The 25,258-nt window shown below is 41.7% G+C and overlaps 1 long non-coding RNA gene across 2 annotated transcripts in view; it reads left to right on the forward strand.

The window, feature by feature from the left end:
• Positions 1 to 24,012, forward strand: part of LOC123331727 — a 29,594-nt gene extending 5,582 nt beyond the window's left edge. For both annotated transcript variants that reach the window (XR_006548468.1, XR_006548469.1), the window contains exon 4: positions 23,964 to 24,012. This is a non-coding gene — a long non-coding RNA (uncharacterized LOC123331727). The remainder of the gene's footprint in view (positions 1 to 23,963) is intronic.
• The last annotated feature ends 1,246 nt before the right edge of the window (positions 24,013 to 25,258 follow it).

The raw sequence follows: 25,258 nt of genomic DNA on the forward strand, positions 1-25,258 counted from the left end.
CAGGACCACACTTGGCTGCTTTGTTGTTTTTCAGTCACTCAATTGTATCCGAATCTTTTCAACCCCATGGACTGCAGCACGCCAGGCTCCTCTGTCCTCCACTATCTCCTGGAGTTTGCTCAAATTTATGTCCATTGAGTCAGTGATGCTGTCTAACCATCTCATTTACCTTCAATCTTTCCAAGCTTCAGGGTCTTTTCCAGTGAGTCAGTTCTTTGCTTCAGGTGGCCAAAATATTGGAGCTTAGGCACCAGTCCTTCTAATGAATATTCAGGGTTGATTTCCTTTAGGATCGACTGGTTTGATCTCCTTGCAGTCCAAGGGACTCTCAAGAGTCTTCTCCAGTATCACAGTTTGAAAGCATCAATTCTTCATCCCTCAGCCTTCTTTATGGTCCAAATTCACATCTGTACATGACTACAGGAAAAACCATAGCTTGGACTATACGGACCTTTGTTGGAAAGTGATGTCTGCTTTTTAATACACTGTTTAGGTTTGTCATAGCTTTCCTTCCAAGGAGCAAGTGTCTTTTTTTTAAATTTGTTTTTAATTGGAGGATAATTGCTTTGCAATACTGTGGTGTTTCTGCCATACATCAGCATGAATCAGTCATAGGTATACATATGTCCCCTCCCTTTTAAACCTCCCTCCCCATCCCACCCTTCTAGGTTGTCACAGAGCACTGGCTTTAGGTTCCTGCATCATACGGCAAATTCCCATTGGCTGTCTGTTTTACGTATGGTATGTATATGTTTCAATGCTATTCTCTCAAATTGTTCCACCCTCTCCTTCCCCTGCTGTATCCAAAAGTCTGTCCTTTATGTCTGCGTCTCCTTTGCTCCCCTGTGAACAGGATCATCAGTATCATCTTTCTAGATTCCATATATATATATATTTTTTTTTACATTAAATTATTTTGATTGGAGGATAATTGCTTTTCAATACTGTGATGGGTTCTGCCATACATCAACATGAATCATCCATAGGCATGCATGTGTCCCCTCCCTCCTGAATACCTCTCTCACCTCCTTCCCTACCCCATCACTCCAGGTTGTCACATAGTCCTGGCTTTGGCTTTCCTGCATCATACATCAAACTCCCACTGGCTATCTATTTTATATATGGTAATGTATATGTTTCAATGCTATTCTCTCAAATCATCCTACCCTTCCCTCCCACTGAGTCCAAAAGTCTGTTCTTTCTGTCTGTGTCTCCTTTGCTGCCCTGCATGTCGGATCATCAGTACCATCTTTTAGATTCCGTATATATGTGTTAATATACAATATTTGTCTTTCTCTTTTTAACTTACTTCACTATGTATAATAGGCTTTAGATTCATCCACCTCATTAGAACTGACTCAAATGCATTCCTTTTTGTAGCTGAGTAATATTCCATTATATATATGTACCACAACTTCCTTATCCATTCATTTGCTGATGGACATCTAGATTGCTTCCATGTCTTAGCTATTATACATAGTACTGCAGTGGACATTGGGGTACATGTGTCTTTTTCAGTTCTGGTTTCCTCAGGATATATGCTCAATAGTGGGATTGCTGGGTCATATTATAGTTTTATTCCTAGTTTTTTAAGGAATCTCCATACATAGTGGCTGTATCAGTTTGCATTCCCACCAACAAGAGGGTCCAGTTTTTCCATATCCTCTCCAGCATGTATTGTCTGTGGACTTTTTGATGATAACCATTCCAAAAAGTGTGAGATGATACCTCATTGAGCTTTGATTTGCATTGCTTTAATAATGAGTGATGACCAGCATCTTTTCATGCGTTTGTTAGCCATCTGTATGTTTTCTTTGGAGAAATATCTGTTTAGGTCTTCTGCCCACTTTTTGATTGGGTTGGTTGCTTTTCTGGTATTGAGCTGCATGAACTTGTATCTTTTAGAGATTAATCCTTTGTCGGTTGTTTCATTTGCTATTATTTTCTCCCATTCTGAGGGTTGTCTTTTCACCTTGCTTATAGTTTCCTTTGTTGTGCAAAAATTTTTAAGTTTAATTAGGTCCCATTTGTTTATTTTTGTTTTTATTTCCATTACTCTAGGAGGTGGGTCATAGAGGATCTTGTGATTTATGTCAAAGAGTGTTCTGCCTATGTTTTCCTCTAAGAATTTTATAGTTTCTGGTCTTACATTTAGGTCTTAAATCCATTTTGAGCTTATTTTTGTGTATTGTGTTAGGAAGTATTCTAATTTCATTCTTTTACACATAGCTGACCAGTTTTCCCAGCACCACTTATTGAACAGATTGTCTTTTCTCCATTGTATATTTTTGCCTCCTTTGTCAGAGGTAAGGTGCCCATAGGTGTGTGGATTTATCTCCAGGCTTTCTATCTTGTTCCATTGGTATATATTTCTGTTTTTGTGTCAGTACCATACTATCTTAATGATTGTAGCTTTGTAGTATAGTCTGAAGTCAGGAAGCTTGATTCCTCCATCTCCATTTTTTTTTCCCTCAAGATTGCTTTGGCTATTTGGTGTCTTTTGTGTTTCCATACAAATTGTGAAATTATTTTTTCTAGTTCTGTGAAAAATACCATTGGTAGTTTGATAGAGATTGCACTGAATCTGTAGATTGTTTTGGGTAGTATAGTCATTTTCACAATATTGACTCTTCCAATCCAAACATGGTACATCTCTCATCTGTTTGTATTGTCTTTGATTTCTTTATCAGTGTCTTATAAATTTCTGCATACAGGTCTTTTGTCTTTCTAGGTAAATTTATTCCTAAGTGTTTTATTCTTTTGTTTGCAATGGTGAATGAGATTCTCTCCTTAATTTCTCATTCTGATTTCTCATTGTTAGTGTATAGGAATGCTAGGGATTTCTGTGTATTAATTTTTTATCCTGCAACTTTACTATATTCATTGATTAGCTCTAACGATTTTCTGGTGGCATCTTTAGGGTTTTCTATGTCAAGAATTCATGTCGTCTGCAAATAGTTTTACTTCTTTTTCAATCTGGATTCCTTTTATTTCTTTTTCTTCTCTGATTGCTGTGGCTAGGACTTCCAAAACTGTGTTGAATAGTAGTGGTGAGAGTGGGCACCCTTGTCTTGTTCCTGATCTTAGGGGAAATGCTTTCAGTTTTTCACCATTGAGAATAATGTTTGCTGTGGTTCATTGTATGTGGCCTTTATTATGTTGAGGTATGTTCCTTCTGTGCCTACTTTCTGGAGAGTTTTTTTTTTTTATCATAAATGGCTGTTGAATTTTGTCAGAAGCTTTCTCTGCATCTATTGAGATGATCATATGGTTTTTATCTTTTAATTTGTTAATATGGTGTATCAAATTGATTGGTGCAGTTCAGTTCAGTCACTCAGTCGTGTCCAACTCTTTGTGACCCCGTGAACCACAGCACACCAGGCCTCCCTGTCCATCACCAACTCCTGGAGTTCACCCAAACCCATGTCCATCGAGTCAGTGATGCCATCCAACCATCTCATCCTCTGTCATCCCCTTCTCGTCCTGCCCCCAAACTTTCCCAGCATCAAGGTCTTTTCCAATGAGTTAATTCTTTGCATCAGGTGGCCAAAGTATTGGAGTTTCAGCTTCAACATCAGTCCTACCAATGAAACACCCAGGACTGATCTCCTTTAGAATGGACTGGTTGGATCTTGCAGTCCAAGAGACTCTCAAGAGTCTTCTCCAACACCACAGTTCAAAAGCATCCATTCTTCGGCATTCAGCTTTCTTTATAGTCCAACTCTCACATCCATACGTGACCACAGGAAAAACCATAGCCTTGACTAGATGGACCTTTGTTGGCAAAGTAATGTCTTTGCTTTTTAATATGCTGTCCAGGTTGGTCATACTTTCCTTCCAAGGAGTAAGCGTCTTTTAATTTCATGGCTGCAATCACCATCTGCAGTGATTTTGGAGACTGTTCATGAACAGTATGATTGGTGCAAGCATCTTTTAATTTCATGGCTGCGGTCCCATCTGCAGTGATTTTGGAGACCAAGAAAATAAAATCTGTCATTGCTTCCACTTTTTCTCCTTCTATTTCCCATGAGGTGATGGGACCAGATGCCATGATCTTAGTTTTCTGAATGTTTAGTTTCAAGCCAGCTTTCTCACTCTCCTTTTTGACCTTCCTCAAGAGGTTCTTTTGTTCCCCTTCATTTTGTGGCCTTAGAGTGGTATCATCTGCATATCTAAGGTTGTTGATATTTCTCCCAGTAGTCTTGATTCCAGCTTGTGAATCATCCAGCCTGGCATTTCACATAATGTACTCTGCATATAAAGAATAGCAAGAAGAGATAAGAAAGCCTTCTTCAGCGATCAATGCAAAGAAATAGAGGAAAACAACAGAATGGGAAAGACTAGAGATCTCTTCAAGAAAATCAGAGATACCAAAGGAACATTTCATGCAAAGATAGGCTCGTTAAAGGACAGAAATGGTATGGACCTAACAGAAGCAGAAGATAATTAAGAAGAGATGGCAAGAATTCACAGAAGAACTGTACAAAAAAATCTTCACGACCCAGATAATCACGATGGTGTGATCACTGACCTAGAGCCAGACATCCTGGAATGTGAAGTCAAGTGGGCCTTAGGAAGCATCACTACGCACAAAGCTAGTGGAGGTGATAGAATTCCAGTTGAGCTCTTTCAAATCCTGAAAGATGATGCTGTGAAAGTGCTGCACTTAATATGTCAGCAAATTTGGAAAACTCAGCAGTGGCCACAGGACTTGAAAAGGTCAGTTTTCATTCCAATCCCAAATAAAGGCAATGCCAAAGAATGCTCAAACTACCACACAATTGCACTCATCTCACATGCTAGTAAAGTAATGCTCAAAATTCTCAAAGCCAGGCTTCAGCAATATGTGAACCGTGAACTTCCTGATGTTCAAGCTGGTTTTCGAAAAGGCAGAGGAACCAGAGATCAAATTGCCAACATCCACTGGATCATCAAAGAAGCAAGAGAGTTCCAGAAAAACATCTCTTTCTGCTTTATTGACTATGCCAAAGCTTTTGACTGTGTGGATCACAATAAACTGTGGAAAATTCTGAAAGAGATGGGAATACCAGATCACCTGATATGCCTCTTGAGAAATTTGTATGCAGGTCAGGAAGCAACAGTTAGAACTGGACATGGAACAACAGACTGGTTCCAAATAGTAAAAGGAGTATGTCAAGGCTGTATATTGTCATCCTGTTTATTTAACTTAACACTGGACTGGAAGAAACACAAGCTGGAATCAAGATTGCAGGGAGAAATATCAATCACCTCAGATATGCAGATGACACCACCCTTATGGCAGAAAGTGAAGAGGAACTAAAAAGCCTCTTGATGAAGGTGAAAGTGGAGAGTGAAAAAGTTGGCTTAAAGCTCAACATTCAGAAAACGAAGATCATGGCATCCGGTCCCATCACTTCATGGGAAATAGATGGGGAAACAGTGGAAACAGTGTCAGACTTTATTTTTCTGGGCTCCAAAATCACTGCAGATGGTGACTGCAGCCATGAAATTAAAAGATGCTTACTCCTTGGAAGGAAAGTTATGACCAACCTAGATAGCATATTCAAAAGCAGAGACATTACTTTGCCAACAAAGCTTCGTCTAGTCAAGGCTATGGTTTTTCCTGTGGTCATGTATGGATGTGAGAGTTGGACTGTGAAGAAGGCTGAGCGCCGAAGAACTGATGCTTTTGAACTGAGGTGTTGGAGAAGACTCTTGAGAGTCCCTTGGACTGCAAGGAGATCCAACCAGTCCATTCCGAAGGAGATCAGCCCTGGGATTTTTTTTGGAAGGAATGATGCTAAAGCTGAAACTCCAGTACTTTGACCACCTGATGTGAAGAGTTGACTCATTGGAAAAGACTCTGATGCTGGGAGGGATTGGGGGCAAGCGGAGAAGGGGACGACAGAGGATGAGATGGCTGGATTGCATCACTGACTTGATGGACATGAGTCTGAGTGAACTCCGGGAGTTGGTGATGGACAGGGAGGCCTGGCGTCCTGCAATTCATGGGGTCGCAAAGAGTCGGACACGACTGAACGACTGATCTGATCTGATCTGATCTGATATAAGTTAAATAAGCAAGGTGGCAGTATCCAGCCTTGTTGTACTTCTTTCTCAATTTTGAACCAGTCCTTTATTCCATGTCCTTTTCTAACTGTCACTTCTTGACCTTCATACAGGTTTTTCAGGAGACAAGTAGGCTGGTAGCTTATTCCCATCTCTTTAACAATTTTCCATAGTTTGTTGTGATCCACACATTCACAGCTTTAGTGTAGTCAATTAAGCAGAAGCAGATGTTTTTCTGGAATTCCCTTGCTTTCTCCATGACCCAATGAAGGTTGGCAGTTTGGTGTCTGGTACCTTTGCCTTTTCTAAATCCACCTTGAACACCTGGAATTTCTTGGTACACACATTGCTGAAGCCTAGTTTAAAGGATTTCGAGTGTAACCTTGCTAGCATGTGAAGTGAGCACAGTTGTATGGTACTTTTAACATTCTTTGGCATTGCTCTTCTTAGGGATTGGAATGAACACTGACCTTTTTCCAGTCCTGTGGCCACTGTTGTTTTCCAAATTTGCTGGCATATTGAGTCCAGCACTTTAACAGCCTCATCTTTTAGGAGTTTAAATAGCTCAGTTGGAAATACGTCACCTCCCCTAGCTTTGTTCTTAGTAATGCTTCCTAAGGCCCACTTGACTTCACACTCCAGAATGTTTGGCTCTAGGTGAGTGAAAGCAGCAGACCACACTTATCTGAGTCAATAAGACCTTTTTTTGTGTAGTTCTTCTGTGTATTCTTGCCACTTCCTCTTTTTTTTTTTTTTAATATTTATTTATTTGACTGCTCTAGGTCTTTAGTTGTGGCATGAAAACTCTTAGTTGTGGCACGTGGGATCTAGTTTTCTGACCAGAGATCGAACTGAGGCCCCCTGCATTGGGAGTTCAAAGTCATAGCTACTGGACCACCAGAGAAGTCCCTTGCCACCTCTTCTTAAGTCTCTTCTGCTTCTGTTAGGTCCTTACTGTTTCTGTGCTGTATTACGCCCATCCTTACAAGAAATGTTCCCTTGATATCTCCAATTTTCTTGAAGAGATCTTTAGTCTTGCTCATACTATTATTTTCCTCTGTTTATTTGCATTTTTCATTTAAGAAGGCCTTCTTATCTCTCCTTGCTATTCTGTGGAACTCTGCATGCAATTGGGTATATCTTTCCCTTTCTCCCTTGTTTTTTGCTTCTCTTCTTTCCTCAGCTATTTGTAAAGCCTCCTCAGACAACCACTTTGCCTTCTTGCAGTTTCTATTTCTTTGGCATAGTTTTGGTCATTGCCTCCTCTGTCTATAATTCTTTAGGCACTCTGTCTACTGGATCTAATCTCTTGGATCTGTTTGTCACTTCCACTGTATGATCATAAGGGATTTGACTTAGGTCATACCTGAATGGCTTAGTGGTTTTCACAACTTTCTTCAATTTAAGCCTGGATTTTGCAGTAAGGAGTTCATGATCTGAGCCACTGTCAGCTCCTGGTCTTGATTTTACTGACTGTATAGAGCTTCTCTGTCTTCAACTGCAAAGAATATGATCAGTCTGATTTTAGTATTGATCATCTGGTGGTGTCCATGTGTAGAGTCATCTCTTGTCTTGTTGGAAAAGGGTGTTTGCTATGACCGGTGTGTTCTTTTGGCAAAACTCTGTTAGCCTTTGCCCTGCTTCATTTTGTACTCCAAGGCCAAACTTGCCTGTTACTCCATATATCTCTTAACTTCCTACTTTTTCATTCCAGTCCTCTGTGATGAAAAGGACATCTTTTTGGGGTGTTAGTTCTAGAAGGTGTTGTAGGTTTTCATAGAATTGGTCAACTTCAGCTTCTCTGGCATCAGTGGTTGGGTCATAGACTTGGATTACTGTGGTATTGAATGGTTTGCCTTGGAAACAAACTGAGATCATTCTGTCGTTTTTGAGATTGCACCCAAGTACTGCATTTCGGACTCTCTTGTTGACTATGAGGGCTACTCCATTTCTTCTAAGGGATTCTAGCCCAGCAGTAGATATAATGGTCATCTGAATTACATTCTCTCATTTCTGTCCATCTGAGTTCACTGATTCCTAAGATATTGATATTAATTCTTGCCATCTCCTGCTTGACCACGTCCTATGTACCTTGATTCATGAACCTAACCTTCCAGGTTCCAATGCAGTATTGTTCTTTACAGCATTGAACTTTACTTTCACCACCAGACACAGCCACAACTGAACATCATTTCTGCTTTTGCCTACCAATTTCATTCTTGCTGAATCTATTAGTAGTTGCTTGCTGGTCTTCCCCAGTAGTATATTGGACACTTTACAACCGGAGGGGCATGCATCTTATGGTGTCATATTGTTCTGCTTTTTCATACTGTCCATGGGCTTCTCCAGGCAAGAATACTGGAGTGGTTTGCCATTTCCTCCTCCTCTGGACCACATTTTTCCAGAACTCTTCACTATGACCCTTCCTTCTTGGGTGGCCCTCCATGGCATAGTTCATAGCTTCACCGAGTTACACAAGCCCCTTCACCGTGACAAGGCTGTGATCCATGAAGGGGTCTTGCCTGCTTACTGTCCCTCAAACACAGTAGGCCTTTTCTGCCTCAGGGCCTTTGCACATGCTGTTCTCGCAGCCTTTACTGCTGTTTCTCTGTGTCACCGCATTGCTCTCTCACCTTGCTCAGGTATTTGCCCAAATATCTTCTTAGCAATCCTCCCCTGACTGCCCTGTTTAAAATTGCTATTTTCCTTTCCCCTTTACCCTGGACACTCAATATCCCCCTTTCCTGCTTTATTTTTCTCTACACTGTACCACTATGTAATTTTCTAGATATTTATTTATTTCTAAATATTTTCTGCCCCTTATTCTCAACCAGAAAGTTCTGTGAGGCATGGATTTGGTTTTGTTCACTGTTACATTCTGTGGAACCTAAGTAGGACCTGTTACATAGTAACCATTCCATAAAAATATCTTGAATGGAGCTATTCAAGATTGGAGATGACTCATGCTAGGTCAGTCAGTCCCCGTCAGAGCTTATTCTGGGCCTTTGGTGTGCATTCCTAAGAGGAGACATTTCCTTGTTCACCCTGGACTCAGTGTCAGATAATCCAGAGGCTGGGGATTCTCTTGCCATCTGACTATTGCATGGTATCACACGGGCTCTGAGTGGCCCACAGTACAAGCTTTTTGCCCCAGATATTTACTGCTCTTCCTAGGTGGGATTTTTACACCATTGCCCTACGGATAGGTTTGACTGAGTGACTTATTTTCAGCAGTTGGATTTGGGCACAAGTGATGTGCCTCACTTCCCAGCAGAGGTGTGAAGGGCCAGCTTGTGGGGTGCTGCTTTGATATTTCCCCTTTGTTTTGAGTATAGCAATGACAACCCACTCCAGTACTCTTGTCTGGAAAATCCCATGGACGGAGGAGCCTGGTGGGCTGCAGTCCATGGGGTCTCTAAGAGTCGGACACGACTGAGCGACTTTACTTTCACTTTTCACTTTCATGCATTGGAGAAGGAAATGGCAACCCACTCCAGTGTTCTTGCCTGGAGAATCCCAGGGACGGGGGAGCCTGGTGGGCTGCCGTCTATGGGGTCGCACAGAATCGGGCACGACTGAAGTGACTTAGCAGCAGTAGCATGAGTATAGCAATGCCCCAGAGAGAGGTTGGCCCAAGTCTTAGAGGAAAGATCACATGTTACTGAACTGCAGCCAGCCTGCACAAAACAGGAGTGAAAAATAAACCTTGAGAAGTGTAAACTACTGAGATTTAGGGTATAACATCATCTAAGCTGATTCAACACTTCTCCTAGTTTAAGAACAAAATATTTATTAAAGGATATTTGGTGGCCCAGAGGCTCTCCGAGAAGGCTGCCTTTGGAGACTCTAAAGCCAGGAATAATGTCTGAATATCATTGCAGGGCTGTACCAGCAGAGATACCTGCCCACGGCTGCCCCTTTTGAATACAGACTTAGAAACTCAAGCCAGTGATGGGGCCCAGAGTTTCTGGTACTGCTGTCTCTGCAAACTAACTTTGGCAGATGATGGCTTTCATAATCCCTTGACTCCTTCTGTTGCTCACTTCTAAATTGAGGTCTCTGGCAGAGCCTAGGTTACACACCTGTTCTCCTGCTATGAAAGAGGCTGGGAGAGCAAATTTCTTGTTTTTTCTCAAGGATTCAAATGTGGAGAATTACTGAAACATAGGGAGGATGTTGAGAAGTTAATGTGGGTGATCGCAAGGTCTGAGAGACACCAGTTTGAAGCCTGAGAATGAATAGAGCCAACAGTGAGGAATTGGAGGTGAGAAACAGAGTGACCTGGTACTGTCATTTAAGGCCTTGACCAAGTCAGGCCTTAGGTCTCCTCGTTGACTCGTCAGCTGTCAGAAGGGTGCATTTCCAGTTTTGCTGAGACCAGCAGGAGTTGGCCTTACTGACTCTTGCGACAGGAGTCCTGATGACTCATGTCTAGAATGGATGGGCATCACCACAGTGGGCTGGCAGTGCCTTCTTGGCTCACTTGGAAGTTTTGTTGCCCTTGGTTCTGAGGAAATGAGGACAGAGGCTGATGGTCATGGGAATGGCTGCTCTGACAGCTCGGGATTTTGGTTTTCCGGCCTGGAGAGCCGTCAGTTCTCAGATGCAGCAGGCCACTTGTCCCCACTGATTACAGTAACCAGAATGGGTGAGGCTACAGAGTGGCCAACACATCTACAGCAGATACTGCTAGTTGCTTATTCAATATTCATTCTTCTTTTTGTCAGTAATAAAAATAATCATTTTTAGAATGCTTGCTGTGTATTAGAGACTGTTCAGACTCTTTACTCATATTAACTCATTTAATCCTCCCAAGAAACCTGTGAGAAAGGCACTGTTACTATGGTTAGTTTACAGATGAGAAAACTGAGTCACAGAATAATTACGTAACTAAGTCACAAAGCTAAGTAAATAAAGGAGTAGGGTTTTACACCCAGGCCATCTGACTCCATTATCTGTATTTAACCTCTACACCACACTTCCTGATTTTGTTTGACTCAGGAATGTGTCCAACTAGGATTGATTTCCTGGGCTCCCTTACAGTTAGAAGAGCCTGTGTGACATAATTCTGGCCAATGACTTGTATAGAAGTAGGTGGGCTTCCAAAACCATTTCTTTAAAAGGGGGTCAACTCAGTTGGTATGCCCCATTTTGCCCTTAGCTTCACTTCCTCCTCAGAATGCACATAAAATGCTGGAGGGAGAGCAGCCATTTTGTGATCATGAGCTGACAATTGTGAAGAAGAAAGCTACATTGCTCAGCAGAAAGAAGGAAGATACCTGGGTCCCAGCCCCAAATTTACTACTTCCAGACTCTCGATTACACTTAAAAAATAAAATTACTAATTTTTAATGCTGCTATTTAGTGAGAGTTTCAGTTATATGAAGGAAAATACAATCCCCACTGATGCAGTATTTCCACATTTCTCTCCTATACCATTTTGACAGTGTGTTTAATCTGCTCACCAGTTACTGAGGGACTGCTCCTCAGTGTCTCAGTTCCTTTGTTTATTGTCGCATACCTGCAGTATGTCTACGAGTTCAGTGTTGAATAGTATGGAGTTTGTTTTTTTTTAAAGTGTACGACATGGCCCCATCTCAAGGAGTTTAGAGAACATTAATTAACCCAAAGGACTTATTTGTTTCAAGATGTTAATGGATGATAATGGCTTGATATGTTTTTCCTAACTTTGGATGTTACTGAATTTTTTTATTATTGACTTTTAATTAGACTCTGTCTCTTCTCTCTTAAAGAGAAGGCAGGAGGGGGGGGCAGGGTGATATGCAAAGCCTATCTATTAGGAAAGATGGCTTTGTGGGGTATTCCTCTCGACAACAGCTATATGTCATCTGCAAAATCACCTGCAGTCACATTCAGTGAGCTTAGACTTGATAGATAGCCACTCAAGAGAGAAACAGATCAACTGAAAATACTTTGTCTCCCCCTCCCTTATTTCAACGATTCAAGATGCCTCCAGTTTCTAAAGTCACTCCCCTGGGACTGTGTAACTGAGCGCAGAGCAGTTTGGCTAATCCCCAAATTGGCTACTCCTACGGAACCCTGCTTAAAAGGAAGTGACTGATAGTGGCATCCAGCCAATGCTAATTGGTGACAGAAATGACATTTCCCTCTGATTCTCCCAAACTTATTGTCTTTAGATTTCTAAGTGGATTCAACTGTGCACACAATGGGACTTGCCTATAAGCTTTCTTCATAGTTTGATGGGAAGATTTCAAGAGTGGTGGAGGTGTTAAATTAAGATCATCTTAGTGTTTTTGTTAGTGATTTTAAGTGTTTGTGACTTTTTGGGATACAATTAGGGTATAGTCTGAAGGCTATATATAATGATAAAACCAAAACCAATTAGTAGGTTGTTTAATGCAGTTAGAGGCTGTCTGCAGGCTAGCAGCTTTCCTTTGCTAAATCTTGTTAAAATGCAGTGGGTTCTATTTTGTGCAGAATGAGCAGGCTGCCATGACAACTGTCTGTGAATATTATTTCAATATTAGTCATAGGTTTCCAGTGTTTGCCTCTGGGTCCAGCGTTCATTCTAAAACCCAGATGCACATCTATTCTTAAAGGCGTTCTCCTGGACGTGTTTACAAAAAACAAAAACAAAACAGTTTCAACTGGCTGTTAATTTTTTTTTTTCTCTTTTCGAAGAGAAATTTGAATGAATTCACACAATTGAAAATTGCACATTTTATTGCTGTTCTTTTCTTTGGAAAAGGTGAGTTGGATATGAATTTTTATTGTGCTTGACTGTAGATTTGATTAAGTAGATTAAATAGGAGCCTGGAGATTACTCGTATTGCCTGTCTTTAGTTACGTGCCCACCTGAACCCTCCCTTTTGCTGGGAGAAGAGGATGTCTGAGCTGCCTAGGCCTGTGTTGTGTGCCTAGCCCTGGGCAGTCATTGTTGCTTGGCAAGAGGGCTCATGCTGATTGAATTAAGCCAGTTCAATCTCACACTTAGAGTGGAGGGTGGTGTAGAGTGGAGGGTGGTGTCAATCCCATGCAAACCACAGGGCTTAGTATAGGGACAGAGTTGAGCTCAGAAAGGAAAACTAGGGTACTATTGTAAGGGATCAAGGGGCAATATTTGTCAGCCACCTGGTTAGGCAACAGAATGATGGGCAAATAAAATTATTTATTGAATATTAACTATAAGCCAGGCACTACTCAAAACTGCTTTACAAGTGTATTGTTTAGAGAATGTGTTTGGCTGCATGTGATGAGGTAAGTGAAATAACAGGGACTTAATGCAGAGGGATTGGCTTTTACCTCAGGTGACATTAAGTCAGGAAAGAAGCCACTTCACATAATTTGTGTCCCAGGCTCTCCTTCAGTCTTTCTGCATTATCATTCTCAGCATTAGCCTCTTGTCCTAATGCACTCAAAAGGGCTGCTTTTCCTCTAGGCATTATGTCATGGTTCCAGACACAGTTGGGGAAGGATAAAAGCAAAGGGCTCCTGACAGCTAAGTCTTATCTCTTTTTTTTTTTTAATCAGAAAAATGGCTTTTCTGGGAGCCTCAGCCACTAGATTTCTCCTTATATCTCATTGGCCAGAACAGAGCCCCTAACCACTGGGGATCCTAGAAAATGAAGTTTTGGTGGCTGGGCCCATTGCCATCAAAAGCAAAATTAGGGCTTTATTGGTATGGAAGAAAAGGAGAATAGATACTGGCTAGGCAACTATCCGTGGCTGCCACAATGTGTATGAACCCATGTATTCCTTATATCAACTCAGTGTGAGCAGTGCTATTACTATCTCAGTTTATAAGAAGCAGACACAGAGGTTGTGTAATTTTCCCAAGCTCAGACACAACTGTTAAGTGGTGGCTGTAGAAAATGACCCCAAGCAATCTGACTGTGAAACTGAAGTCTCTGATGCTCCTAAGCACATCCTGAACCACAGACCAGGCCACATTTCTCCTCCAGGATGTGTATCCACTCAGGAAATGTAGGCCTCGCCTAGAAATGGTAGCTAATATCTGTTTAGCACTGTATAGTTTATGAAGGATTTTCCACTTAGATTTTTCCATTTAAATATTATCCCCATTTTTAAAATGAGAAGGCACTCGGAGAAGTAATAAACATTTCCTAAGGTACCCGGCTTGTATTATTAAGTGACGAGCTGATATTCCCTTAAAATTGTGAGAATTTACTCCTGGTCCCCTTTCCTAATCCTCCTGTTCTTCCATGCACAGACACTTTTTTAATTTTTAAAAATGACAGTACTTTCTCCAGACCCTATATTAACTTTATAGCCTTCTTAGGAAAAACAGTGTAGACAAATCTTGAATCTACCACCAGGTCATTTACCTAGTATCCGTTTCACATAACTACATCAGCAGGAGCATGGCATATGAGGCAGACATACCAGTTTAGTGGCGAGAAACAGAGGCCTAAGTGGGGAGGTTATTTGTATCTCATGTAATATAAAATCTAGAGCTTCATTTGAAATGTATGTTCATTACAAATAGCTCTTATCTCCCTGTTAAAGTAAGAGAGTCATTAAACATGTAGAATTTTCCTGTTCTTAGTTACATCAGGTTAATTTGAATACATATCCTTAAAACTGTTTTGTAAATCAGACTTATGAAATAAGAATAACAGTCCACCTCACTAGGGCAAATTAGTGAGGTTTTAGTACATTACTGATACATCAATTTGCTTATAATTGTTATTTCTTTCATTCTTTCCAAATATTTGAAATCTTTATGGCATTGTTTCATTTTTACATCACAACATTCTCATGTTCTGCTGATACTGAGTTGACCGTGAAAATCACAAAAGCATTGTAGAATATATTTGACTTTAAAAGCTGTGGAAGAGTGGGTTGAAAAAGAAATAGAGATTAAAAAAAAATACAGTGTTACAGAGTAGTGCCTCTCAAAGTATGCTTCACCATCCCTTGGGAATTCATTAGCACTCCAGACTCATGAGCCAACTCCAGACCTACTGAATCAGAACTTCTAGGGGCTGGGCCCAGGCATCTGTGTTTTAACAGGGTCCCCAGGTTGTCTATAAGCACATCAAAGTTTGAGAAGCACTATTTTAGAGAGTTTTATGTAAATGAATAACTTTTGCCCTTTTGGGGATATTAGTGAAAATACTAACTTCAGCTTTAGTAAACTAAAGACTTATTAAACCCTAGTTTTTCCTTTGAAAGTCCCTAAATCATAGAGTCCACTTATATACTCCAGGGTCTAGAATAGTGCCTGGCATACAGTAGGGGCTCAACAAATATTTGTTGGATGAATATATGAATAAAACCAAGACAAGAGTAAGTATTCTTAAACAAAATTCTCTAAAAACCTTTCCAAAGTCTTCACCATAAACTTGTAGTCATCTGAGGCAATACTAACAAATGTTTTGTACAGAAAGCCATGGGTACTTCCTAGGCCTTGCTTTAGCTAATAGTTTCAACATTCCTCCAAGAAACCAACTGTTCTTTGTTCTCTATGTTCATGAAAACAAACATGGTTGACAGGGAGGTAATGGTTGGCGAAAAGTAAGCTTGGAGAACGTGGAAGCTACCTTCTCAGTAAGCAGGAAGTGGTTCTCTCATCCAGGTTGTGTTGTTCACATTCCATTGGCAGGTACAGTCATACCTGCATTCATCATTATGGAGTTGCCAAGGCAACCTATTAAAGAGTCATTCTAGAATCTCCATCTGGAAAATTCCAGATGAGGCTGAGGGCTCCTCTTCAAGTAAGATCTGTAAGCGTGATGATGGATTGTGTCCTGAGTCTGCAGGTCAGGCTAAAAGATTCAGCAACCAACAACGTGAAAATCTAGGAGTTTTACTTTCCTTCAACCTGTGTGGAACTGGTAAAACTTAGAGGGAAGGATAAGAACTCTTAAAGGAGCAGATAAATTGAATGAAATCTGGGTAGACATGGAACCATATGTTCTTCCTGTTGTTTGGCCAGATCTAGTAGAGTTAATGTTTTATGTATTGAGTTTGTCATACTTTAGTGTATGTAGTATTGAAGCTGTCTTTATTAGGGTAGAGTTGGATCACTGATGTAATGGGATGAGTACTGGCCACCAAGTCATAAGACGATGATGTTGGGAGGCTACTTAACCTCTCTGGGCCTGACTTCCTCTCTCAGAAAATAAAGGGCCTTTCTGAACAAGTCCAGAGGACCAGAGTATCTTACCACATCACAGCCTAGTGCAGGGCTCTGGGACATGACCCTTGTGATGATCTTGTAAGGGGACTCCGCTATCTGGCCTAGATCAGTTTTGCCCAATTCCCCGTGCTTTGACATGAGAGGGGATAGTATAAATGTATATTCTTTGTTTCACTTTTGTCTTGGAATGATGGATTATAGCTCCTGCTGAAGGAAAAAAAAAAGTAAGGAATTACCATTGCTCTGCCATTGACTCATGCTAGATGTCAACAGAGACACAATAACAAGCTGAAAGAACAGATTGTGGCGATATTTAAAAATATCCACAACTCTCTAAATAAGAAGCAGTTCTGATAAGGCTATTTGGAATTCATGTAAAACGCCAAACACCCATAATTCTGAAAATCTGAATTGTACATTTTGCCAAGGTTATTTACTTCTGTGCATTAATTATAGATAAAGGTATATTAGATTCCATGATAATACGTATCTCCCTTGGTTTACAGATATCCCTCTCTCCTGAGCCTTTTCCTTTCCAGATTGTTCTGTTTTTAGTCTCCTTTTTTTATCCCTCCTCCTCATTCCCTTTAAATGTCTCTGTTCCTAGGCATCTGATTTTGCCCCTGTTGCCTCTAACTTTACAAGTGCTCCCTCTGATCACTTTAGCTGTTATCAATAACCTGATAACCTCTTTGATCAGAATCTGCAGACCTGATTTATTTTCTGGGCTTTAAAAAGAGCCTCTGCTGCCTATGGGACATTTTAACTTGTTAGGGTGTCACTCACTAGACTGTAAATGACCAGAGGGCAGGGACCATGTGTGTTTTGTCCACCGTTGTACCCCCAGGGCGCAGTGCAGTGCCCAGCACCTGGTAGATACCCAGTGAGCATTGTTGAAGATGTGATGGATCCATCTAGTATTCCAGACTAGAAACTTTGGAATCCTTATCAATGCCTCTATCCCCCTTGCTCCCTATACCCAGTCTGGGATCAGTGGGTTTATTTCCTAAAAGGCTTTCACATTTGGCCTCTCCTCTCCATTTGCACTGCTACCGCTTTAATTCAGCCCTTATCATTGATCTCTTGGATCATTGCAGGCACTTCCTCATTGGTCTTCCTCTGGCTGGCATTCACCAGGTCATTGCCATGTGACCCACAGAGTCATCTTCCTAAAGTGTGAATCTAATGAGATTACTCTCAGGCTCCTCTTCACTTAATCAGAGTTTGCAATCTGGCAGCCTCACACTGGAGTCTGTACAGTGTTCTGAGAAAGTGAGAATTACTGCTGCATTTCATTGATTCTGAGAGACACATTTTTTCACATTTTAGCACCATTGAAATTGGGATGTGCCTTAAAATCAATGGTGTGTCACAGTTTGATGAGTTGCTTTTTTGTTTCTTATTGGTACATAAAATAATGATATACCTTGTAATCAATGGCATCTTAAGTTTGTAGAGGTATACTCATACTGGCATTTAAAAATACAGAGATTTTACATAAAAGCATGTTCAGCTTCTTTTGAAAAATTACAGTGGGTAATGTTGGGTTGGGATTTTTGGACAACTGCTGCCTCATTTAGATAGACACTCTCTACAATGTCCCATCATCTCCACCCAGGCTGCTTTATTCATTTCTGTTATGTATTCCAGCCCATGTCAGCATTTGAAATTGCAGTCTCTGACTGACAGATAAAAGTATGAATTCTTTGCTGTGATTTATGAGAACAGTCACAGTTGGCACCAGTCTACCTCCTCAGGTTCACATCCCCATCTTCTGCTGTTATACATTCTACCCACCCCAGTCTCAGGAAATATAACTCAAATGTAGTGTGCTCCCAATTTCCCTGGAATGCCGTTTTCTACCTTGTATGCTCTAGGAAATGTCTCCTGACTTGTCCTGGCAGGGCTCGTATCCTTCTGGGCTCTGGTAGTACATGGCATATCTTTGTACCTGATCTTGGGTGGCCTCAGCTTGTAGTGGCTTGAAGCAGGATTTTGGTTCCTGGCCAGAGACTGAGGCCAGTTATAGATGGTGAAGGCGCCGAATCCCAGCCACTAGACCAGTGGTCAGTGACAAGGCCCTGGCTCTTCGGCTCTGCAGAATTCACACGAAAATGGAAAGTAGTGAAACAAGTCAAGTGTTTATTAGGAGGAAACGGGTACGGTACATGTGGATAGACACATGGGCAGACTCAGAGAGAGTTGTGCCCTCCTGGTGGTTTGAATCACTCAGAAAAAAATTATTTATTTATTTTACTTTTGGCTGCGCTCGGTCTTTGTTGCTGCTCACAGGGTTTGTCCAGTTGCGGCAAGTGGTGGCTACTGTGTAGTTCTAGTGCACAGGCTTCTCATTGTGGTGGCTTCTCTTGTTGCAGAGCACGGCCTCTAGGCATGCAGGCTTAGTAGTTGTGGTGCATGGGCTCAGCTGCCCCGAAACATGTGGGATCTTCCCAGACCAGGGATTGAACTGGTGCATTGCAAGGCGGATTTCTTAACCACTGGACCACCAGGGAAGCCCCTTGAATCACTTTTGTGGGGCATTCCCTCCAGGTTTCCTTTGACCAGTCATTTTGATTTGTCTGGTTCTGAGTCCGTATTTGGCATATCTCAGAATCCTCTCATGTGTGCATGCTCATCTCTTTGCCAAGGTGAACTCTGGTGAAGAGGCTTATGGGAAGTTGACATCACTTACTGTGAGGTGATGTCCCCTCCCTTTTCCACCTCCAAGGAGCCTTTCTGCGCATGTGTAGTCAGGGAGGTCTCCTTGACTTTGAGAAGTAGGAATATGTGGTCTTTTATCTGGGTAGGGCCCAACCTCCTCCATCATTCCACTTTTATGCAGTTTCTGTCCATTGCAGAGAAACTGTTCAGCCTGGGGCATGTCTGTTTCCTGCCTCACACCTACACCTTCTGTCTTAAAATTATCTGTGGATGGCCCATGTCCCTCGTTACACTATGAATCTGGTAGGGAAATGAATCAGAATGTATTCATTTTTTATATCTGCCCCTCATAGCTGGAACTTGCTCAGTAAGTATCTGTTAGGTAAAGGATGGATGGGTTGCATTTTTCTCACTGGGGTCTCTGATTTTGAGTTTTGCCCATGGATAGCTAAAAGTGAAGTCCAATGGAAGGACAAGTGTATTCCTTGGTGCTCATAGTTTACAGTGGCAGGCACTGCTTCTGGCATTGCTTTAGGAAGACCCTTGGCAGTCACAGTCAGCCCACGTGGACTTTAATGTCTGCAGACCCAAAGGCACTAAGGCACCAAGGGCAGCTCTGAAGTTTTTTAAAAATTTATTTTTAAATTAGTGTACAGTAAAACTGACTTGTACAGTTCTGTGACTTTTAACACTTGGGTAGGTTAGTGTCACACCATAATCAGGATACAGAACATCACCTCCAAAACTCCTTGCTCTTCCTTTGTAGTCACATTCTCCCTCACCCCATAAACCTTGGCAGCTGTTAATCAGCTCTCCATTACTACAGTTTTGTCTTTTTGAGAATGTCATGTAAGTGTACTCAACGTTTTAAGCCTGACTTTTTTCAGCATAATGCCTTTGAGATTCATCCAGGCTGTCTTTATCAGTAGTTTGTTCCTTTTTATTGGTAAGTAATATTCCATTATATGGCTGTCCTGCAGTTTGTATATCCATTTACCCACTGAAGGACATTCGGGCTGTTTTAAGTATTTGACCATATGAACTTGAGTACAGGTTTCTATATGAATATAAACTTTCATTCCTTTAGAGTAAATATCCAGGGGGTAGGGTTACTATGTCATATGGCAAGTACATATTCAACTGTATGAGAGACTGTCGAACTATTTTGCAGAGTGGCTGCACTATTTTGTATTCCCACCAGCAAAGTATAAGAGTTCTAGTTGCTCCATATCCTAGCCAGTGCTGGGTATTATTAGAGTTTTAAAAAAATCTAATAGGTGTTCAGTGTTAGCTCACTGTACTTTTGATATGAATTTAAGCTTCCTTGAATCCAGGCTGTGGAAATTGGAGGGAAAAAAATGGTTAACTCACCACCAGTGTGGTAGTACTTCAAACTCTTATCTTCTCAGTATGCCTTCTGCTGTTTACTTTCCAAACTCTTTGTGGTACTTATTTATTGCTGTAATAACAAAATCTAGAGGCTTAAAATGCACATTTATGATCTCACAGCTTTTTTGGGTCATGAATCCAGGTGCAGTTTACATGGGCCCTCTGTTTCAGGGTCTCTCACAAGCTGCTGCAGTCAAGGTGTCAGGTGAGCTGCAGTCATCTTAAGGCTTCACTGGGGGAGGATCTGCTTCCAAGCTCACATGGTTGTTGGCAAGATTTCAGTTTCTTGAGGTCTGTTTGACTGAGGGCTTCAGTTCCATGCTGGCTTTTAGCCCATGACTTCCCTCAGTCCTGTGCCATGGGGGCCTCTCCAGCACGACAGATTATTTCATCAAAAACACATGAGTTGCGAAGGCAATAGAGAGAGTCTGCTTATAGGACACAAAGTCACAATCTTTCATAACTTAGTCACAGAAGTAACAGCCCAACACATTTGCCATATTCTGCTGACTAGAAGTCAGTCACTAGGTCAAGCCTTACACTGAAAGGGAGGAGATTACACAAAAGCATGAACACCAGGAGGCAGGGATCATTGGGGGCCATCTTGAAATTTACCACAGTCTTCAAACAGCTGGTCCACGGATTCTGTCCAGGTTTTATAGCTTTATTCTATGGGAGAGACAGGGTAGAGTGTCCTTACTCTGTCTTACTCTTTCATTTGATTTATGAACATTCAAGGTTAATTTAAGGAGTTTTGTTTTTTGAGTCAAGCCATCTTGGACAAAGCTAAGGTTCGACTGTTGTTTTTCAGTCACCCAGTCATGTCTGACTCTCTGCAACCCTGTGGACTGCAGCACGCCAGGCCTCCCTGTCCCTCACCATCTCCCGAAGTTTGCCCAAGTTCACGTCCATTGCATTGGTGATGCCATCCAGCCATCTCATCCTAGTGGCTCAGGGTTAGATTACCAGTGGTTAAATTCTAATATCTACTAATATGCTATTTATTAAGTGACAACCATGGAAAGCTCAACTTTTGTACTCAAGATGGAGCCTTTTCAGTGATGAATTTATAAACTTCAGCACATGACAGCTCTTTCAGCCTGTCATTGTGGCTGCTGACCAGGTGACCCCAATAGACAGATGTGGCCAACACTGGCCTTTATGAATTTCTTTCACCTGATAGTGACTTATAACCCATCTTTGATTTATTTTAATAACTTTCTAATGACTTGCCAAATCTGGCCTCTCTTTTCTCCTACTTAATGTGGTTTTTCAATACCCAGAAATCATCCCTGGAAATAGGCTTGATCCTTTCTCTTTATTAAAATGTAAAACTACTTAGTATTCCTTTCCTCTCTTCAAAAAAAGCAGGCTCTTTAAATCAAGGTTCTTCAAATGTTTTTGATCATGAACTTCTCTCAGTGAAAGCTTTCTGAGAATGGATGTCTTGATAATTATATTTATTTATATACAGCTAATACTATTGAACTCATATTTTGTGTATATTACCAAAAATGTATATTATGAAAATAGAAAATTCAAAAAGAATTAGAAAATATGAGTTCTGTTACTTTGCTTTCTATTGTCCAACAGATCTTCTGGTTTTTGCTGTGGGGCAGGTACCTCAGTTTGGAGACTATTAGGTGCTAGGAAATCCCATGGACAGAGGAGCCTGATGGGCTACAGTCCATGGAGTTGCAAAGAGTCCGACACGACTGACTAAACAACAACAAGGGGTGCCAGGAAGCTGGGATTGGATGTGATTGCTTATCACTGGCCCTGAAATGGAGCAGGATCCTGTGGGGCTGTCTGGGGTGCAAATCCTTTCTGTGTCCCCTGTTTCTTGTTTGTAGGAAACAGGCTTCATTCAGCCCCCTTGCTCTTCCCTGAGTCCCAAAGGCGAGCTTTGAACAGTTGCTAATCAAGTGAGGAAATGCAGAAACTAGGGAGGAGCGGTCCAGAAACAGCAGTGCAGGGTCCTGGCTCCTCCTCAGGGGCGCACAGAATGGTGTCTCTGAGCTCTTCTGCAGGAGCTAAGGCCCCACCCGGGCAGAGGATGGCAGCTTCAGGCCATGCACAAGCATCCTGGACCACCACCCTGTTACCTCGCCACCAGCCATTCAGAAGAAAGTCTGAACATTGTGGAAGATAAGGGAGACTCTGACCCCTTCCCCAAATGATTCTCCCTTTAAACACTTTCATGGTTGAGCAGAGTCTTCAGAGTTGGTTTTTGGACACTAGTCCACCTTCTCCCCAGGTTGTTGGCCTCCTGAATAAAACAGCCTTTTTCTTCCAACCACCACTCATCTCTTGAGCATTGGCTTTTGCGTGAGCTGCTGAGCCTTAGTTGGGAACAGCCCCAGCACTAGAGGGCTAGCTGAGAGTCGCCAGAGCTGGGAGGCCAGCCCAATCTGAGCTCCCCACTTTGGTGCTATCAGGTGTTAAGGTATCAGGCACCATGAGCAGGCAGACACTTTAGTTTAAGTACTACTCACTCAGCACCAAGCCCATCTGCACACACCGTTTCTTCTCAGTCTGTTCCCAAGTCCAGTTGCTTTGCCTGGATTCTAGCATGTTTTCCTTGGCTGTGTCGTGACCAATAATAGGAGCTGCTCATTAGATGACTTTTCCTATATAGAAGTTGGAACTGTGGCCAGCTCCAGGAAGCTTGTGAAATAGTAGAGGTTTACCTGCAATGCCCAATTTCTCCCTTGTGAGAAAACCAGCCTTCTCTGTTCCTCTGTGCCTTGCTATAGCTTGCTACTGCCATAGACTAACCGAGTGTCCTGATTTGGGTTCGCTCAGAAGCTGACCCCAAGACAAACATTTGAGACCAAGTTTATTTGAAAGGTGAAGGGAAACTCAATAGGGGAGTGGGGAAGTGAGAAAGAGAGACCACCAAGACAGCCAAGAAAGAGTCAGTGAGTCCAGGCTGTAGAGGTTGTGCAGCCACCATTTTTCAGTCATAGCAGATGGACAGTTTTCTCTTATCTGCTTATAAGTCTAATTGCAGCATTATAATTAGGAACTCAGTTCATTCTGATTTTTGTTTCACTGCTGCCGTTGCACATCCTTGTTAGGTACATATCTACAGGAGGCCTTTTTTTCTCCTTCACTCTCTTCTTCTGGTTAACTCCTAACTTCTGGCTATGTAATCCTCTGGTCTTAGGGTATCACTTCTTCTAGAAAGCCTTGCTTCACCCTCCTCTCAGGGGTAGGGCTCTTTCTCTGTGCCCCCTGCCTGTCCTATTAGAGATTTTGTCATATTGTATTGCTTTCATTTATTCATGTAATAAATATCTGTTATGTGCCTGGCAGTGTTTTAGGTTCCTGGTGCTTATATTCCAATACCAGAGGTACTTTTATTTGTAATTTTATTTTGATTTCTTATTTACCTGTGTGTTTGCCTCACCTAATCATATCCATTTTGTTTACCATTTATGTCCTTGTCCTTTCAACACAGTGCCTGCCAAATAGAGGGAGAGCAATAAAAATGTGTTGAATTGCATAGAAAAGCACAGTGCATCTTAGTTCAGAATGATTTGATATTTCTATGGCCTTTTCCAAGGAGGAAACTGATCTCTCACCTTTCCATTGGCTGTTTCATATGACACTGTGCCCATTGAGAGATAAATTGACCCACCTTGCCTGTTGGGGGTATAAATCTGTTATTGGGTGAGTTAACGTTATTTTGCCCATTGTATTTTCTTTTTTTCAGGCTGGGGGAATACATCCCTGCCTAGCTGGAGGAAAGGAGGAGAGCATCCGAAGAGGCTGGCAGCTTCATTTTGAAAACACACAGGTGCTGACTGAAGCAGTATAGTGTAATTGATCTCAGATGGCCTTGGCCTGCAGTGACTTGGAGTGGGGCTTGGGTTCCCAGCCAGAGATTGAGGCCAGGTAGCGGTGCTGAGAGCACCAAATCCTAGCCACTAGACCAGTGGTCAGTGACAAGGGCCTGGCCCTTCAGCTTTGCAGAAATGAATTCCTACAAAGAAAGTAGTGAAACAAGTAAAGTATTTAACAGGAAAAAGAGTACAGTATGTGTGGATAGATACACAAGTGGACTCAGAGTTACTGAGTCGCACCCTTGTGACAGTTTGAATTATTTTTATGGGACATTTCTTCCAGATTTCCTTTGGCTAGTCATTTCGATTTGCTTGGTTCACAGTCCATATTTGGTAAATCTCAGGATCCTCCCATGTGTGTGCAGGCATCTTTTAGCCAAGATGGATTCTACTGAAAAGGCGTCTGGGTAGAGCATTCCTCGGCATCACTCCCCCTTTGACTTCCCAGAAGCCTTTCTGCACATGTGTGGTTGGGGAGGTCTCCTCACTTTGAGAATGAGAAATATGTGGTCTGGGCAGGGCCCAGCCTTCTCCCTTAATTGTCTTGCTGTTCTTATCTTGGAGTTTTAGTCCACAGGGAATGAATCTCAAATCATTTTACCCTGGAGGGGGGGCCCATCTACCTCCTGCCACATAATGATTATAAGTAGAAGTTCTAGAGTCAAAGTGCCCAAGTTGAAATCCCTGCTCTGCCACTCATTTGCTGTTGGACTTTAGGCTCCAGTTTCTAATGCATAAGTAGGAATAATAATAGTATATACTTCATAGGATAGTGTGTAGATTAAATAAGATTAACACCTTTAAAATCAACAAATGCCTAGAACGTGGTAAGTTATCAATAAATGTTATCATTGTGATTTGTTCCCATATGTCAGTGCTGGTTCATTTAACAATTTGAGGCTGGCTACAGGAGTCTTTGTGGTGCTCAAAGTAACATTTCAGTGTTCTTCATACAGTGGAAAAATATGGTAAAGGTCTTCATTGTAAACAAACTCTAAATTTTAGACAAATCATGTAAAGTTCACAGCCAGTTCAATTCATGGTCCAGAGACTGGCTATTAAAACAACCACCTAAATCATAAGCTCTTTCCTTCCTTTCTTTCTATTATTAAATATTTAGTGAGTACTCTAGGGGCAGAAAAATTTTCTCTTGCCCTTCTAGGTT

The sequence above is a fragment of the Bubalus bubalis genome, chromosome X, assembly GCF_019923935.1.
Source record: "Bubalus bubalis isolate 160015118507 breed Murrah chromosome X, NDDB_SH_1, whole genome shotgun sequence".
Taxonomy (NCBI): domain Eukaryota; kingdom Metazoa; phylum Chordata; class Mammalia; order Artiodactyla; family Bovidae; genus Bubalus; species Bubalus bubalis.